The following is an 18,052-nucleotide window of genomic DNA, read 5'->3' as shown; positions in this document are numbered from 1 at the left end:
TAGGGCAGCTACTTGGATAGCGGGAGATCGAAGCTCACAGGTCAGTATTCTAAATTTGCTGGATAGACAGAGAAAAACTGAGAAAAATATAAAAAGATGCAAGACATGAAAAGAACAAAAAACAAAGAAAGGACAGAGTGAGAAACACAGATGCGCAGTTTTATGATCTTGTGAGTTTCTGTTGCTCGTAGACTCACACACACACACACACACACACACACAAAATGCACATTTAAATTGGTTACATAACTAGCTGTTTGACAAACAAAAATAGAGACAGAGTATAAACTGCCTCACTGGTTTTAAATCAGCTACCAGTTAAAAAAGTATGGGTTGGAAGCTGAAAAGCTATTTTTACTTGCTTTTGAAGCAATGCTTTGTTGACTTTGTAGAGGCTCTGAGTAAAATATGATGTTTCATTGAAAAATAAATAAACCATTAAAGATTCAATTTCGTCAAATTAAATGACTGCCAGGAGAAATGTTGACACATTTAAGGTTACTGTAACAGGCAGAATTTGATTACTCACAATATTTTTTTTTCCTCTCAAGAAAAAAAAAACCCCACCATCAGTGACATTTTAATACTACATGATTAATTCTCAGATGTCAACAACACGTTAAACCGCTTATATAAAAGATACTGTGTGTGCACTGACTCACAAGTTGTATCTTGTGACACTACACTCCATCCATTGTGGTAGTTTCCAGTTTATAATGCAGCTTACCACAAGATAAAGTTTTATTATTTCCATCCATAGCAGAGGCTTCTGCTGGCTGTAGAGCTCACCGCAATATGAAACCTATAAAGCCACAATGCAGAGGCTGCGCTGTGGTGTGACAGGAAGAGTATACCCCTGAGACTGGGATAAGAGAGCCGAGGACTGTGGCCATCCGCACATCCTATCTCTCAGTCTTGACATTTCGTAGATTTATAATTTACATGAAGCAACAGCGCTTGCAAGGACCCACCACACGGGCTTCCATCAAGATTTTATTTCTTGAACGCTTTTCTGCACTTACAAAACCACTTGTTGAATAAATATATGACTGCAGTATGTTCCAGATTAACTGAATGCTTCTGTTAGACTAATACATTTTTTTAATATAAATTATCCAAAAACAATTAACTTACCCGGGGACTGATTTGAATAGCAGCAAAAAGTTCTGAATGCATACATGATTAATGGGGAACTGACTGTTTTCCCTCCTTAAAAGTTTCTAATTCTGCCAGTTTGTAGACTGCACAGCTTTGAGACTGATATTAAAAAAATACCAAAGTAATACTACCCACTTGCCTGGAGCGTTTCCTGGGAAACTGATATGGCTGAGCATTTGATTCCCATTGTGGCCAAGTCCAATAACAGGTAGAATTTGCAGCGTTATTAAGGGTTTGACACTTTTGGAAATCCAATACCTAACAGATTATCCTTTTATGATCACTTATTCCAATTATCATTAGGTCACTTTATCAAATGCACCCTACCTCTCGGTGCATCATTAATTAGTTTCTTAAATAGACACTCATCAAGTCAAATGTGACTGCCTTTGTATATGAAATATGACAAAAAAAATCATTATCTTTACATTAATTGTTCTGAATGGATTTTGAATTGCGACCTTCTAATGGGTGATGCATCCATCTGAAGAGGTGACACCCATGAGCACATGCACACAAGCAAGGCTTAGATGTTATTTTAATGCTCTTCCAGCTGCTCCAAGTCTGAAAGTCTGCCTGTTGGTTGTGTTTGATCCCACTGAGATGCCGTACATCTGTCACAGGCACGGAGATCCCACTGGGACTCTGCTGCCTCGGTTCTGTCAGTATGATGTCATCCTCTCGCTCATTCACCTTGCCTTCTCTCTCTCACTGCCACAATAGGTATTTTGTCCAGTATTCACCAGCCTGCATCTCTCCGCTGCCTTCCCTCTTAGTCCTCATCCTCCCTTTTACCCTTTTTAGAGACTAATGTTTCCGTGAAGGCAGCTTTTAAACACCTTTTGCCATTTTGTAATGTAAATAAACTGCATTATAATTCTAATTTCTTTTGTGACATGTTTTTTCTGCGTGTGTGTGTGTTTTGCTGCCACACCCATTATGCAGAGCGCGCTCCATCATTACCAGTAATAGAAAAGCTTGACTATTTAGTCTGACAAGAGAATGCATGTGAGCATATGTGTGTGAAGTGTTTAAATGTGTGGGGCAAGCGTGAATGTGAAAGAAATGTTGCTGTGCTGGCATTTCTGTTCTAATGTTGTTGTCATATTCTCCTCCTTATCAGCCACTGAACACATTCCTCCACACCGACAGATGCGTGGTGCATGCACCGCGCTTCGCCGTAATTTCAACTGTTTGTTTGGTAGTGCCTAAATATGTGCGGCTTGTGTGCGTGTGTGTCAAAGAGACAGGGAAATAGAAGGAGATAGGGCAAAGAGAGTGAGATAAATGCATTCAGTGCTCATTCTCTCTGGGTCCAAAGCCCTTGGGTGGCACAGAACAGTTTCACTGTGTTAATCTCTGTGTAATAACTGAATCACAGAGAAAACAATAGCGCTCTCTGTCCCTTTTCACCAGCCAAAAGGCCTTGGGGGTGCTGGTTAGTCTGTCTAGTTGTGAATAAAGAAAGTGTCTGCATGTGCATGCGTGCGTGCATACACGTGTTTGGTTCAAAAATTGAAAGCCAGACACAGAGCGCTCTATCTGATCTGAATAAACTGAGCGAGGTTAAAAGATGCTTCCGCAAAAAGAAAGACGCGTAAACATAGAAAGGACAGACACAACATTGGATTCATCATAAATCCATTCCACTGTGGTGCAATGCAAAAAGGAAGACAAGTGTACTGTGTTCAGGATGACTTTCTGAGATGCGGTGTCAAGCCCAATCCATAACATTGTATCTTATTTTAAGGCATTCAGTCGCTCCTCTTTTATATCCACCGTTCCTCCGAGGTATGATCAGGCACTTGGCATCAGCTGTTACTACAGGAGACATATGGGACGTCAGTGACTTCCCCTCCTGGCTTGATTGTGGCCTCTTATGGTGTATGTGCATGTGTGTCAAGGTAACAAATGGACAGAGAGGGGGTGGGGGTGGGGCTTTACTTTAATTAGAAGTTTTTCTGCTCTTTGGTCTTCTGCCTAAATACGGGGAAACCAAGTCATCAAGGTTATCTGAGAGTTGACTGTGTCTAATATATCAGGTCTTCTCAAGTGCATCTGATAGAAAGACAGCTTGAAGTTTTAACAGAAGGACTGATTGCAAAAACACGATACCCTCATCTGATGACCTCAATAACGCTAAACACAGTGTATTTTGTTACATTTGGTGAACAACCGTTGAAGTGTGTAAAAAATTGAAGAGAAATTAAAGTCCAGATAAAAAAGGTCGATAAACTGGATAATGGAATTTAAGTAATGATAATTTAAGTAATGATTAATGATTCAATACCAGGAACATAAAAAAGAAAATGCACCTCAGTTCAGTCATTTCCACTGCAATCGAAAGGAGAATATGTTCATCTGCAGTCTTTTGTATCTGACAGATGGCTCAGTTCTAAAACATCCCAGACTTCCCATGGGAAGCCACACAGGAGAGGCATCAGCAAGATCTCTACAGACCGACCATCAATGGCAACAGACAAGACTCTGATTAGGTTAGACATAACATGAAAAAGAGGAGCTGGGATTGAGGTGGGTTGCAAAGTGTCTTGCTGATGCAGCCGTAACTTAGAGATTATCATACGTGCTTCTGTCTAGATTTGATTACTCAGATTCATTTAAACTTACCTGTTGGTCCAAAACTTCTCTCTATAACAAAAAAAGCAAACACATGACTTTTATTTAAGCTTCTCTGCAATGGCTACCTTAATTTTAGAATTGATAGTACATTTCAGATCCCCTGACACTGTATTCCATCCTGGTTGGGACCTGAGCTCCTCAGCCAAACCTCACAATCCCACAATCCCATCTGATATGGGGGGTTTTTTCTGTCAGTGCACCCATTCTCCCTGAGGAGATCAGATTGCTGAGTTGTATCTATGATGTTCCATCCATCCACTCTCCTGCTTATCCTTTTCATGGTCGCAGGAGGGCTGGAAGCTATCCTAGCTGTCTTAGGGCAAAAGGCAGGGTACACCCTGGACAGGCCACCAGTCTGTCACGGGGCTAACATGTAGACACAGACAACCATCCGCACCTATGGGCAATTTAGAGTTTCCAATTAACCTATCCCCACTAACTGCACTCTTTGGACTATGGGAGGAAGCCGGAGTACTCACAGAGAACCCACACAAACATGGGCAGAACATACAAGCTCCACACAGAAAGACCCCGGCCTGATGATGGAATTGAACTCAGGACCTTCTTGCTGTGAGGCAACATGCTGCCCATTTCTGTGTTTTCCTTCAAAATAGTTTTATCACCTTTTCCTATTGGTCTTTTTTACATAATTTTCTTTAATCCTCACTTTTAATCTCCTTTTGTTTGCATTTTGTTTTCTATATTTTCATATTAATAACTTTGTAACTTTGTTTTTTAAAGGTTATGTATTATCATTATTATTATTGAGGAAGGTTAAAGTAACTGAGTCCTTTATTGCATGCCATGCAAAGCGTATCAGCTGAGCTAAAAGCTGATGTCGCCTGGCACTGAGATCAGCTGCTAGCAGCTAATCTACCACGACTGTGGGCTGAGCTCAACTTCGTAGCCTGTCTGAAATAATGCCGTGCCAAATTTGTTACCATGGGTGCCATCTCGTACTTTCAGCCTTGCTGGGTTATAAACAGCATTACCGGGATGTATGAGAAAAGCAGTATGCATGAAATTTCAACAGAAACAGAAATATGTATTTGTCTGTACAACTGTATAAAGATTTGATTATTTTCATATGATTGCGCTGTTTATTTGTCTAGCTGTTTGCAATAATCCAAGGCAAATATTAATATGGATAATCCCAAACTTTTTCCATTAATCACTGACCAACAGTAAGGCAATCTGTCATGTGAACTAAAATAATCTGATTGTAAGAGCTGCCAGGCAAGCATGAGAAAGATGTTTGTCTGATGGGAGAGATTCAAACTAGGGGATGCCGACTGCCAAACCGCTCTTCAGCCATTTGTCTTTGTTTTTGCTTCTTCTTGTCAACAGGACTGAACTGCAGCCGGTAAATATCTCTGCACATTATGAGATCTAGAAGAACCATTTATTTTTAGGAACCATTCTGCAAATGTTTAGAAAGTCACGCTACTTTCGCTTCTGTGTTGGCATTCGCAAACACACTGAGGCACACAAGCATGCAACAATGCACTGACTAAAATATTACCAGCCACTACAGGAAAAAAAAAAAGGTAGCAGAGAGGCAGCAGAAATAACCTAGAGCAAAAATTAACAGCATGATGAATTTTGCACAAGCTGTGATGCAATTTTAATAATGTAACAGTTGTGGATTGACTATGACTGGCTACATGGTGTTCATTAGATTTGTTTAACGTCAGGTTAAACTGGATACCTCTAAATTAATGCATTTGCAAGATTTACATCAAGTAGCAGATTTTATGTCAGTCTATACAATATAAATGGCAAACAGGGACATAATTGTACTTCAGCGATAAATTAATCAAATTCTTATATTGTTTACTGGCCCTGCATCAGAAATTTTAGGAGACTGCATCACAGTCGGTTATATCTTAAAACCACCGTTATTCCCTCACTGGGTTGTTAAAGGCAGCTACACACACAAAAAACAGCATTTTAAATTCACATTCCCTTTCCGGGCAGATGAAAATGATGCCTATAGATACAAAGTTAATGAGTCTCCATATTTGCATAAAAGAATACCTGAAAAAAGTAATTTATTGATTAGTGACTACCATGAAAAACAGTTATGAGAAGCTAAAGAAAGGAGATTAATAATAATTTCCTATCTTGTTGTTTAGAAGAGCAGCTTGCTCTGCAAATTCTACTCCAAAGCCACTTCACTACACCTGCACTACCACTCCATCCAGCATCTGAAGCCTTATTAGTCTATTCTTGATCAAACAGAATTGGTACTTTTTCTCCCCGTACTTTGATGTACACTTCACAAAGTCTAATCCCCTCCCTCTACCATCCCATTATATTACTTCATCCCTGCAGTCAGCCGGTAATATCTGCGCTGTCATAGCAACCAAACCAACAGAGCTAATAGTTACCATGGTTTCTTGACAACTGGACCTTGATGGTGCCATAATCCTTGCCCGTAACCTGCTGACCCTCAATTTACCCTGCAGTGTATGGGACAAAGGCAGAAAATGGGTGTATGTTTTCTTAACTGACTCCTCTGGGTTACAGTCACTTTTGTGTGCATGTGTGTGTTTGTCTGCGCACGTCTGTATATCATATCTACACCTACAGTAGGTGTATGAGCGAGAAACAGCATGGCGCCATCTCCATTCAGCCCCCGCCAGCCAGCTAGCCGGCCAACAAAGAGTGTCCGCTGCTGGGCATGAGGCTGAAGGTGGCAAGCCTCCTCTGGAGAAGCTGGTGGAGACCTCTATGCTTCTCTGGCCTCCTGCTGTCTTACTGAATGTGCCATAATGGCAGAAAGAGTAACACTGCCTGACTAACCATGAGAGAATGAAAATTCAATTCGCTGCACAGTGTGAGAGCAGAACATCCCACGCTGTATACAAAACAGAAAAGTGTGCATTTGTGTGTATTCGCATATCCGCGTGTGCGGTCCCGATGTATGGCACGACTCCCTCGCAAAATTTCCCATCACTGACCCATCAAAATACCTCTATATGAGGGGAAAAACAGGAATTGACTGCTCTTAAAGCAGGGTTTGTTGCAATACTCTCCTGGAGGAAGACATGGAAGTGATGTAAGACTTTGAAACACTTGACGAGATCTAAAAAACTTCCACTCCTGGCTCCCCCTTTCCCCTCATGTCGCAACAGTTTAAGGCTTGGCGCGCTGGCGGGTTAAGAGCCTCCAAAAGATCAAAGTCAGACACCTCACTGCCTGTGGTTTCATTAGACCCTGTGATCCCAGATTATTCAACAGTTCAACTTGTCACGCATCAATGAAGAAGAGGTCGAAGCCATTGGTTCGTTTTTTTCTCTTTTTTTTGCAGAATAAAATTAACAAAAACAATTTAAAATTATTCTTTCTTTTCTTTGGACAAGAGATGTCATTTCTTTATAAAGACACCGTTGGGTGTGTGGATTAGAATAAAAAATAAACCAAGCAGTGTGCCTCAGTCTTCTGACATTCTCGAATCATAACCTGTGCAATGGGATTCATAAATGGTAAATGCCATACTGTAAAAATCACAACTATCATTTATATGTGACCTTTTGCGTCTGGAAACAATAACAGCGACCATCTGCAGAAAGCAGGTGGGCAGGTGAGGTAGCTTTCCTCTAATAAATGTAATTTTGTTCTTTGCTTGCCACGTCTGTGAAATCAATATCATTTTATTTTATCTATTGGAGAGAAATACACAGTCTCCTTTTCGGTATGAAAACCTCTCAGAGCCAAAGGTTCCGCTGAGAAAACATCTTCCATCATCCCATGTCTGCAGTGCAGGTCAAATTATCAGAAGTAATGTCACATAGGCAAACTGGAAGCAGTGCAGCAGGGAGGTACTGACCAAAGTCTCCCTCCTCCACAGTTTTCTGGCAGTGGCTTCCTCTTCACTGCAGCCTGTGTCTGCACACACGTGCGTGTGTTTTTGTATGTGTGTGTGCAGAATTCCCTGGTTGCAAAGTGGATGTCTGTTGCGAATAGAGTATATAATCAACTGTTTGTCTTTTGGCTTTCTTGTCTTGCCTATCAGTAGCCCACAGAGAAAAGGGAGGAGAGAAAAGAGAAATGAGAGTGACAGAAACTGTGAGGCTGTGTGTGAGTTTACCATTTCTGTGCATTTCTGGAAATCAGCAAGCATTTTTTTTTCCTTTCAGTCCTTTTCAAAGCCATCTTTCTGACACATAAAGACTTTCATTCTAAATCCCTGGCACAAGCCCAGAGCCAGCAGATTTTGAGCCTAATTGGCCTAAACAACAGCGAGGGGTATCTTGTCTTTGCAAATGACTTTAGTTTTTCATAAAGAACGTGCGAGCGGAATTTGTCTGGCTTGTTTAAAACGTTCCCCAAAAGCAAGCGAGTCTCAAAACTAGAAGAAAAGGCACATGCTGCACAAGCCAACAAAAGTTAAGCGTTATTACAAAATTGCAGACAGAACAAGTTAAAGACCAGATGGCATTTTAAAATACCAAGTCACCATTACTTTGTTACATTTTATTAAATAATTGTTGTCAGCAACCCACACATTTTCAGTTTCCTTATCCGAGTGCAAAGCTAACTGTTGGTGAGAACAATCAAACCTCCTCTGCATTTCTGTTCTTCTCTAGATCAATGGAGCTTCTGTCAAGTCTGTATCATCAAACAGACGCACCCAGTGTTTTTTGTTTTGTGTGTGTGTGTGTGTGTGTTTCTGCTACCGAGATACAGTACCCGACAAATCTCTAAACACACCCAGCAGAATCCATCCGTAATTGGTACACTCAACAGTGAGGGGTGGCTCTGCTTCACGAACATTTCACGAATAGCCTGTGGGCCACTTTTAAATCCATTTCATGATTGAGAACATTCCAACACACAAAATGTTTTTCACTCCATTTCTCGCAAGCAAGAGACGGCGGAGCTGATGTACTACTGCGATGCCACTGTGTACATACATCGTTAGAAATTCATGAGCTGCACAATATCTAAGTTAATTTATATGCGGATATCACCAGAGAGTTACTTGATGAATTATACATCGCAGATGCAACCCACAGAAGACAGATGAGTGAAATTAATGTGCACTTGCATTTCCACAGCCCGGTCATAGCTGCGATCTGCACAGTACAGGAGACATCAGAGAGAATAAAGAAGTAACGACAAACGCTATTTATAAAGCAATTTGATGCCAAATGCGCAACAACAACATTCCCTTTGCTGTGGTTTTTGGTTTCTTCTCTATACATTTTGAAGAAAACCAAAAAACAAGATTTCAGAGTGAATCTGAGTGCGGTCTGCCGGAGGAAGTACGAGCCTCCAGTCAGCCTATGAATATCATTCTCCAGTTTTTCCTAAGGAAGTTTTAGCTGGCTCCACTGGAAATTAAAGAAGTTATTAACATTATTATATTGGAAGTTTACCCCGTAAAATCATGTCATTAATAGTAAGGTGTGAATTCCTAAATTTTCTAAGTTACACCCTCTAATTCTTCTTCTTATTTATTTATTTTTTGCTTTAAATCTGTAACTGCTTTCCACAAAATAACACTGTGAAATTACCATTATCTCTCAAACAATTTGGCTTTGAACTGCCTTTCATTTATTTTCATCTTGGACTGAGCTGCATGGACATACTTTGGTTGCTAACAGAACATTGTGTTGTTGAACATTTGGAAGCGTTCGGAGAAGGCGTGTTCCTCATCCTTTGGAAGACAGAAGGGGCAAATTAAGGCGCGAGAGAACATAACTCTTTAATCACAAAATTTTTAAATGATTAAACTGACATAATAATTAATAATAATTACCCACCCAGCTCATAATCGCTTAATTTAGAAGTAAAACCTATAATTTGGCACATTTTTTTCAGCACTTTTGCACTGATGCTCTGCACGTTTTTGCAGAAGATGTTTGGAGTTCAATCAGAATCTTTATCCCATTATGCAGCTTGGAAAACTCCAGCTCCTGCTTAGAGTGTGGCTTACAGACCACGTCCAGCAACACAGGAAGACATGCACCTCCATCTTCATTGACGTGCCCTTTGCAGGCAACGAGAGATTCACTCGTGTTTTAATCGAAAAACACCCGACAGGACAAAACCACTCTATATACTGTTAATTTAAAAGAGAACATTTTGTTGACAGGAATACTGTATAACAAAGGATGCCCCAAGAGGAACTGGGCATAAATAAAAATGCTGAATATCAGGATAGAGCACATGCAGCTTACACTGACAAGAGCTTTACTTGGAACAAGTACAATGTGTAGCTAGACAGAAAACCTGCCTTTGTTAGCTCTGGGACTGTGAAATGAAATCGAATAATGTGGACAGCAGGGGCTAGGGCTCGACTGTGGATGTAGCTCTCCAGTGTCAACACACATCAATAAACAACCTAATAAAACGCCCCATGGTCAAAACATTATTTCAGCTGCTGTTCTACTCTTAGAAATGCTCACAGCTAAATCCTCCATCTTCTTTACAAATCATGCTATGTGGTCTGCGTTGTGCAGGTGGCTGCTGCCTTTGCTGATGATGTCACCGGCCATTTTTTCTCCAAAGTACCTCTAACCTTCTTTCTTCTTAATGTCAACCTCCTCCTTTCACTCTCCTTCTTTTTTCTCCATTGATCCAAGGGGACACAAATGCACACACACATAAGCCCTGCACACCATAGCAATAAACTGAGAAGTCCCAATCTATAAACGGGTCATATTTTTCTGATTACTATCTCCTTATGTCTCTGTCTTTCCTGTCATTTCCATCACATCCCTTTCTACAGATGTAAGGAAGTGCTTGACTGACGGATGGAAGTAGCCACAGCAATGCACCGCCGATAAGGATCAGTATAGGCTGCTGATGGGTTGTCTGCTGATCCCACCACAGGCATCAGGCATGGCATTTATACCACTTGGCCGCCCTCGAGCTTTTAAGAAACACCACTGTGTGTGTGTGTGTGTGTGTGTGTGTGTGTGTGTGTGTGTGTGTGTGTGTGTGTGTGTGTGTGGCATCAGGATTACTCAAGACAAGAAAGTAAGGAAAATCTATATGGTTTTTGGAAAGGACAGTATCTAGTTTATTACACAGTTACATATGATGTTACAGTTGCAGCTGTTATACAGATGAAGGACAGCTGTGAAATGAAGAAAAGTGCATTTAAATTAATATTAAGTGTGATTCTTGCATACTTCAGTAACACTTTTTCTGCTTTGCTAGTGATTCTAGAAAATCAATATAAAATATTTAACGCTTGATTTCTCAAACATCTGCACTGTTAGTGTGAGTGTTGTGTTTATAGTAAAACTACTGAAAAGCAAACAACTGTGAGAAAGAGACTGTATTTGACAAGCAGCTGCCATGAAAAAATGAAAGCGATGTGCAGACTGATTGTGACGTAAGTTCATGTAACTACAGTAAATATGAAACCCTGACAATAAGCAACAACGTGAACCTTTGATCTTTTGAAAGAACTTACTTACCTTCCCTCATCTGCCCTGCGATCCTCTCTGTACTCATGAAACTTCTGCAGGCCACTGAGAGCGCCTTCAAGTTACTGTGTGGAATATCTCACCACTAGATGTCAGCAAACTGCAGTCAACCTCTTTTTTTTCTTATCCCTCCCAATTTAAGTGCATAATCTTAAATACAGCGGCTGCAATGGGACAGAATTCTGGCTGCCGTTCATCTGTAGTGAGTATAGGCTGTCAGACTGCTGTTTACCTCAGCTGTCAATATATGTACAGGACTTTTTATTATGGAGGAGCCTGTTGGACTTTGTGAAAGGATTCTTATGCTATTCAATGACTCCGTGAAGCTTACTTCTGTAAGATGACAGCGATACTGAGGCCAGTTGTTGAGGATATCCTGAATCTTTCTGTAGATAAGCACTGTTGTTTTTGCCGCTGTTAGCTACTGTTAGATGGTGTTAGGTACTTTCTTTTAGGTGGATCTAACACTGTTGGACTCTGGTAGTTAAACCCTTATACACTATGAGAATGTAATCAAACTGTTTATCAGAGGGAAATTGTGATTTTGCACATGAATATGCCGTCTGTAGCCACATACATTAAAATCCAATTACGCCTACTGGCGATGTTCATCTCAGTCACTAGATTCAATATTCACAATATAAATTTTTTCTATTAAATAACTGCAAAAAATGACTGACTGTAAATTTAAGTTCACTATGTTTCCGATATCTTTTGCTAGCCTATAAATCTACCAATCCCAAATGAAGGAAATTAAAGAAAGTTTCATCCTAGAAACAAATAATAAATCAAATTAAAGCAGTAAAGTATTGTCTTTTAATCCAATATTGTTTTATGTTGATGTGTGTTGATGTGTTTCTATTCAACAGATAATAGTTTGCTGTTTTCTGCACATACACAGACAATTTCACAATTTGCTTAACTTTCCATAGACTAATTTAGAAACCGGGTGACTGCTAGTCCTTCACATTCACAACCAACATTTGCCTAAATGTTGCTTCAAAAGAATTTCATGAGGTGACGGTTAAAAGAACAGAAGAGAGAACACACACAGCTAACTCTCACATTCAGGCACAGGTGTTCATATCCCATCAAACATGTTATTTCCCACTTGACAAGCAAGAAAGATAATAGTATGTTGCTGTGCAGAGAAACTATAGATGAAGCCAACAACAATATACCTCCCTGCTTCCTGCCACGCAACATGTCATTATCCTAAGTCTTTTTCTCTCCAGTGAGGTGCCACATATGCTCTTAACAACTGCCGCGCTTCTTGCAAAGTGCATCTCTTGATATCAGACCAATATATGTCTCTCATCCTAATTTCACACCATGATTTTACCCACAGGTTCAAAGTGCAGGTCTCTCCAGGAACAAAGGTACAATTCAGTGTTTTAGTCAATAACAAGCCAGCAGAAAGGACCAGGCAGGTGGTGAAACTGTAATGCAGGCAACCTCATTAAAAGAATGTCAAGGAGCCGAACAAAACAACAACAACACACACACATATGCACCCAAGGACACACAGCAACAATGAGGCATACACTCTCCACCCTCTGAACAAATACGAATCCTAATGACAAACCTCCATACATGTAATAAAGGTCACAATCACACACGCTGACACACTTGTCATACATGCACAAGCCAGCTCCGGGCTTCATTTTGGCCCAGGGAAATCAGGATGATCTGGGCTCCAGCTTCTCTTTGATGCTCAATTACCTCTGGCAGACCTGGCTAGCTGAGCCAATTATTAATTCAGCCTAGCACAGTACAGTGTGGTAGGCACAAACACGATGTCACAGCGAGGTAACCGCTGACATACGGCTCACTGTAGGGCCCGCGCTAAACACACATCGTTAGGTTTTAATATGCAGCATTTTCATTTTTGACACTAAGAAGTATAGCACGGTGCCGTCATGTGGCTTTCCTTGTCATCCTGTCATTCTGCTGGGCATTTTTTTCTTCACACTATTCTGTCACTTCTTACATTTGATGATTCCCGGTCTCAGCTTCCCTGCTTCTTCCTCGTCTCAGCGCTTATAATCCTCTTTCGCTCCTCAAGCTACGCCACCAGCTCTCTATTTTTTCCACCACATCATCTTTTCACCCACCTCACCTATCTTTTTTTTATCTCTTTATCTTTTTGCCACTTCCCTCTTCCCTAACCTGCATGCTTGACCCCACACGTCCTTGTGCATTTTTCTTGTCACATCACCCATTTCTTTTATCTTCCATTTGCCTCTTTGACTTCTTAATTTAATTTCTTTGCTACTCTTTTGTTTTGTCATAGTAAAGAGTGAAGGAAAAGAGGGAGGATAATGGAGTTGAGGGGAAGAAGGAGGGCAGTGGGCTGACAGAGGGAGTCCCATCTGCAGCGGGCTCATTAGAAGATGGGGGGAGAGTCAGCAGCAGAGACACACTAGTAGGTATCCATACAACCCCCCCCCCCCTCTGTCTGTCTCCCTCACACATATTGCTGGCTTCCTGGACTCATTCCAACACTGACATATCACTATCTTCTCTCTCCCTCCCTGTCTCCTTCCTGCTGCACTTCTGAAAGTCCTGCTCTCATTAATCACCACCGCGTACAATGCACAGCAATTGGTGAATGATTTTACCTTTTACCACCTACCTGCACTATGAGGCCATATATTTTTACTATATGTGGCATCAGTGGAAATCGAGCCATAAATCCAAGGCATTGTTAAAATCGGACACGTTTTTTTTTTCCCCTTCTTTTACAGCAAAAAGAGAAGTGTGTGATACAGGAAGACGAAATGGTCAAGGGCACTTAAGAAGCCTCCATTCCTATCTGCTGCATGAGCTTGGCCCAGCTTTCGTAGGTAATTCTCTAGTCTCAATACCCGTCTCCCAAAACGGGGAGAAGAAGCCCCTACCCCACCCCGCATTCACCTTATTTGTCAAAATGAAACTTTTCCATATGGAGTCAGAGAAATGCAAAGTAGCTAAGAGCGGGTTGAAACGGGCAGATTATGCCAGTTACTCGGTCCAGCCAAAGCTGTAGCGGCGTAATGACACTGTCCAGTCCACTCACCTCCAAACTGCAAATTTTCTCCATCTTTTCCCAGCTTTAATGCGAAGGTCAGCAGATGGTGAGGATACATTAACGGTGCAGGCAAGCGTGGAAAAAAAGGAGGCCGCGTCATACCATCAGAGTCTGGCGATACTCTCTCAAAAAGTGCTATTCCCTGGGTAACCATTGATTTCCTGTGTTTAATAGTTGCTTTGTTTTCAACAGAAAATACTGTCAGTACCTTCCTTTCTTTATAAAAAGGCCAAAGCGCCAGTGACAAGCTGACGTCCTTCGAGCTGTGAGGTATTCTGTGTCCTCTCTGTCCTGGTCAAGGACACCCCGAGTAATAAGAACAAGGTCTTGAAATCAGACCTTTTAGTTGAAAAAAAAGGTCTCTCCTAATAAATAAACCACACCGTGCACACCTACATAAACACGAATCGCCTCTTGTTTGTTTTAGTTGTACTCAATCGGTTGTAGCCTAAGATCAAAGGTGCATTAATACATTAATTGTATTAATTAACTGCTTCCTCCATCTTTAGAAATAAACTTCCAAGTCCACACTTTGTGTTTAAAAAAAACAAGAAATGACTAACTGACCAGCTCAGTAACACAGCATTGCAAGCAAAGGTGATCCTATTCCAATGGGGCAAACTGCCAATGCATTTCACTGTCATGCTGATTGATGATGAAAAAAAGGCTACTTTATGACTGACTCGAATGTATAAACTTAACTGCAAAGTATCATTTCTAGAACATTACATGCGCATCCATCAGAAAGCCATGTTGGGTGCACAGCATTGCACCCTTGAGGGAAAGAAGAGTTATATTTTAAAGAGGAGTGAAAGTTTAATGGTGCGGAACATGTATGTGATCTTGTAACAATCCCACTGTAATGGCGACACAGTAAAATTGTCCATTAGCGGAGGCCCATCGGTGTTTTTTATGTTATTAAACGAGCTCATAAGCATCAAGTCGCCAACACGAGCATCAAGTTATCTGATCGATGAGCACAGTGTGGCTGCCAATTAGCACCGACCCTATTCCCATGAATATGCAAATGAATCGATGCCAAGTGTATATCAACTGTCAGCTAATTGCCTGAGGCCTGAAAGGTTCTGAATTTAAGGGGACGTATGGAGGAAAAGGAAAAATGTACAGCAAACATCGCATGTTTTTTCCTTCATGTTCCATATTTATCTGTCTTTTGGTTTTGGTTTTTTTTGCAGAATGTATAGGTGTAAACCACATGCACAACACAGCTGCCATTCAGCCTCAGGGCTTTTGTTACACCTCAAAGAGGGACCACCTTTAGTATGAAGCTATATTTATTCAGTAGGAGGAATGAAGGAAAAGGGAAACAATCATTTAATCTCACTTTCAGTCATGCATGTAAGCAGTTCCCTGTTGAGGAGATAAACACTGTCTACTACTGTGAGGAAATTTTTTGACAGCTTTTTCATCTTGCCTACTTTAATATGGAGGTCAAAGGTCAGATTTAAGTGTAGAACAGAACCCCTGGACCTCTTACAGATTCATTTTCTTGTGAGTTGACAGGTGCTGTAGGTACTACTGGTGTCAGACAGTGTCTGAGCTCAGTACGCTGTCTCGCTGCCCGAGTCACATGAATTATGAAAGGTTCTGAAGCAGGTGAAGGAAAAAAGATGGAAAGTCTCATCCTACTCAGACACCTCTGTCTCAATATTCATTTTAAAGTGAGAATAGAAAGCAACATTTTATTGCTGACACCAAAATTTTACATCGCAAAGTCAACAGACAACACTCGTTGTATCGCGTCCTGTCACACTTGACACACTTGGTCAAAAATCAAAGCACATGTCGCTGAGAGTTTCTTTCTGCTTCTCTTGATCCTGGTCTTCACTCATTTCATGTGCACAGAATTGGCCTCGGGCACACCATGTGGGGAAAAAAAAACATACCTGATGTGGTTTACAATAGCCTGTTTGCTGTGCTTAGTGAATGCATAAGTCTGAAAGTCTCAATATGGCATTTGTTCACCTGTTCACCTGTTTATCTGTTACGTTATCACTGCTTTGCACAACCAACTTGCACTTTCTGATGATAAAAAAAAAAAAATCAAACTCTTAACACATACACTATTTTCCAATCTTCCCCGACCCTGCTGTGCTACAGAGACCATAACTATAATTCAAACTCTTCCATTCACATCAGCACTACGTATAAGGCCAGCTCATCGTGGCAGCTTGTTGGACTGTCGTCAGCACTTCATCCTGTGGACGCCTGCCAGACAGAAGCCCTTCCGTCCGATCAATAGGCACCGGCGGCTAGCTTTCCCCCTTTGCTCTCTCTCTCTTTCGCTGTCTTTCCCTCCCTCTCTGGGCGACCACAGTATAAAGACTGTTCTGTTCTGCCAGCGCAGCATAGTGATTAGGCATTAGGCCTGTGCTGCTGTGTGAATTAGCCTAATCTGTGTCCGCGATGAAGGACGAGGCTTTTCATGGCCACTGGAGACATTCACTGGACATAAAAGAAGCTAATCTTTAGAAAACTTAGAGCATGTGTCAGTATCTGTGTGTATGTGAAGGATGGAGATTGCGCAGGAACTGTTGAGAGAGTTCCCACAGTGATAGATCGTTTCTAATGCTTCTTATCCTTCAACAGTAAAAATAAATAAATTTTAAAAAATCTACTTCCGGAGGATGTGCAGCTCATGGGCAAGAGAAATGTTGTATTGTCATTTCTTAAAGTACTGGAAAAGTGGATAAAGTGCTGGCTGAAACAGATCGAGGCTGCCATCCATGTAGGGCGTTTGTGAGAAAAAATATATTCCTTTATTCTTTAGTCAGTTTGAGGGGAATTCAGGAGACTGAATTGTCACAAGGCTGCTTACCTGGCCACAGAGGAAGCTGCCTGAACCTGCAGATCTCAAAAGTTTTTTTGTTTCTTTTTTTTTTGTACTTTTGCAGCAACAGGGGCTTTGATGCGACAGAGCAAATACTAGCACTTTTTCAACCCTTGTACATCCTTATGTTAGTTGTCCATCATGCACCTGCCCAAGAGTTGACATGTAGCAGCCTGAACATGCACCCACAGCATGCCTACCAGCAGCCCAGCCCTCCTCCTCCTCCTGCTCTCCTCCACATCATCTGCTTGATATATTGTATGCCCTTGACAAACTGCCAGCGCCCAATCCCCCTCCTGCAAATGTCTATTGATCAAAGCACAAGTATGGCTGTGGGAAAGGTATATAGTCTCACCCATACTCTTATCTTTGTATTACCTCTCATGAGCCAGAAACTTACATACAAAAGGGAGTTCCAAAAAAAGGGGGAAAAAGTCGATTGATTTAGAAGCAAAACACCTTAAAGTCCAGACAGCATGAAGAATAAAAAAAACTTTATTTCTGGTTTTGACTTTAAGCAGTCTAGCAAATAAAGAACAGCCCTATCTCTTTTTTGACACGGTGCCTTTTTGCACCTTTGGAGTACTTTTACGCACAACCAGTGGTGAATTTAGGTCAGCAGCCAGCTGGTGCCAAATATCTGTTATGTGTTGGGTGATCTTTGCACAGCAGGAGTCTTGTTCCTGCGATAAGCTTCACAGTAAGCTTGCTGTTAAAAGCAGGACATCATATTTAACCCAACCAAACAGTTTCATAAAAGCAACCACCACGAAGGAACCCAAAAGTCATCTTCACATCCCCTGCGCACTCCTCCAAAGTGCAAGTCGTACTAAAATGAAAGACCAGAGAGCACGGGCGTCTGTGGACCCGACAGCTTCCACCTCTCTG

The 18,052-nt window shown here is 41.2% G+C and overlaps 1 protein-coding gene across 1 annotated transcript in view; it reads right to left on the bottom strand.

The window, feature by feature from the left end:
• Window positions 1-18,052, bottom strand: part of ctnnd2a (catenin (cadherin-associated protein), delta 2a) — a 246,588-nt gene that overhangs the window by 228,138 nt on the left and 398 nt on the right. The window lies entirely within an intron of this gene.

The sequence above is a fragment of the Oreochromis aureus genome, linkage group 9 (genome assembly GCF_013358895.1).
Source record: "Oreochromis aureus strain Israel breed Guangdong linkage group 9, ZZ_aureus, whole genome shotgun sequence".
Lineage (NCBI taxonomy): Eukaryota > Metazoa > Chordata > Actinopteri > Cichliformes > Cichlidae > Oreochromis > Oreochromis aureus.
This window is presented reverse-complemented; position numbering and strand designations above follow the sequence as displayed.